Here is a 1,702-nt window from a genome sequence, read left to right as displayed (position 1 = left end):
ACCGTGAGGCTCTGATCTTTCCCAGTTGCCGCAGGCTGCCCAGCACTTTGCTGCTGAAGAATTTAAGAATCACCAGAAGCAGGCTGAAGAAAATTGTACAGGGAAAGGAAGATCAATGTTCCCAGCCTGAGTAAAACAGCCCAGCTCTGTAGGGAGCCAGTGGAACGGTGCTTCGCCCCCAGAACTCAGGACTGCACCAGACTTGCTCTCTATGCCGGGCTTCCTCGCCATATGCCCTGCTGGGATCCCCATCCCATTAGAGGGATCCCATGCACTGAACAAGCAGTGCGCACAGAGTAGAGATTTGAAGCTGGAAAAGACGAGATTTTGATCCAGATGTTCCAGGAAGGTCAGAAAACAACATGGTGAAGGAGGCAAACTGATCAGGAGGCTTACATCATTTGTTGCACTACAAGAAAGATGGCCAAAACACTGCCATTCCAGAGAAATGGGAAACAACTGGAAATGTGCACCTCCAACCAAGATCTTCCCCTGCTGATTCCATAAACTTGGGGGAAAAGAGGAACAAGAAGAGCTGTTGCTCTCTATGGCTTAGTCTACACTATAACATTTTGCCAGCTGAGCTACGTTGGCTTACTGAGGGGAAGAAATTGAGTCCCCAAACTGATACTGCTGTGCCCACAAAGCCCTTGGGGTGGGCACTGCTAAGCTGACAGAAAAGACCTGTCATCAACTTGAATTCTGTTATTTGGGAAGGTAGCGTAACAGCCCACACAGAAACCCCTTTTGCTGCTACACCAACACCCACTAAGTGACTCTGCCACCATAGCTCTGTTGGCAAACCTAGGGCAGCAGCAGCCCTCTAATGCAGGCAAACCTAAAGATCACCCAGGGGAGCCAGATTTCCCATTACGAATTAGCTTCTCCCTTGCTGTTGTGCTGCATCAGTGCACGCCCTGCCTCTACTCACAGCTGTTCCCATCCTACTGAAACATCGGGGCTTTGGAAGAATCAAGACTAAGTGCCGCTCGCTGGGTTTCCAAAGCACTGAATGACGAGTGCTCCCTTGGATTTGCCGAGAACAGGGAAACTGTGTTAAACACTTCAGACCATATTTTACCCTCATTCCACCCGAGCCCGTGGGAGGTTAGTGCAAAGAATGAGACTAGAATATAGCCCTTGGAATGTATTTGCCCCCTGTGCAAAGCTCAAACGCTTACTGAGATGCGTGCAAATGGGTCCGCATGTGCCCGACTAGTTCTCTGCACATGTGATCGCAGTGGGTACCATGTGCCAATCTAGGAACTCAACTGGGCTCGTAGGGTCCTAGAGGCCCTTACAGTAACAATGTGATCCCCAATGCAACTTGTGGGGCACAATCCAGCAGCCCAGACCTCCCACTGTGTCAAGGAGAGAGAATTTGATGTGACCACCAGATATGGGGAAGAACTGAAATCAATCACAGCTGGAGATCTGCTCTACACAGGGCCTTGGTTTCAAGGCCTTTTGACACAATACACCCTTGGCAAGAATGCTCCAGCAGCACAAGGCCTGTCCCTTCCACTGAACTCCTGGGAAGACTTTGCTGAAGGGCCTAAACCAGCTATGGTTGGCAGGACACACAAATTTAACTTAATATTATGCAAGCCCTGTCCTTGTATGTATTGGTTGGAGTTGTGTGAAGAGTAGAAGGAAAGGGGTTTGAGATGTCTGCTTGACATGACTATGCCCAACACATGTC

Source organism: Alligator sinensis, unplaced genomic scaffold, assembly GCF_000455745.1.
Source record: "Alligator sinensis unplaced genomic scaffold, ASM45574v1 scaffold419_1, whole genome shotgun sequence".
NCBI classification, from domain to species: Eukaryota; Metazoa; Chordata; order Crocodylia; family Alligatoridae; genus Alligator; species Alligator sinensis.
The sequence above is the reverse complement of the archived record's forward strand: the minus strand, read 5'-3'. Positions refer to the sequence as shown.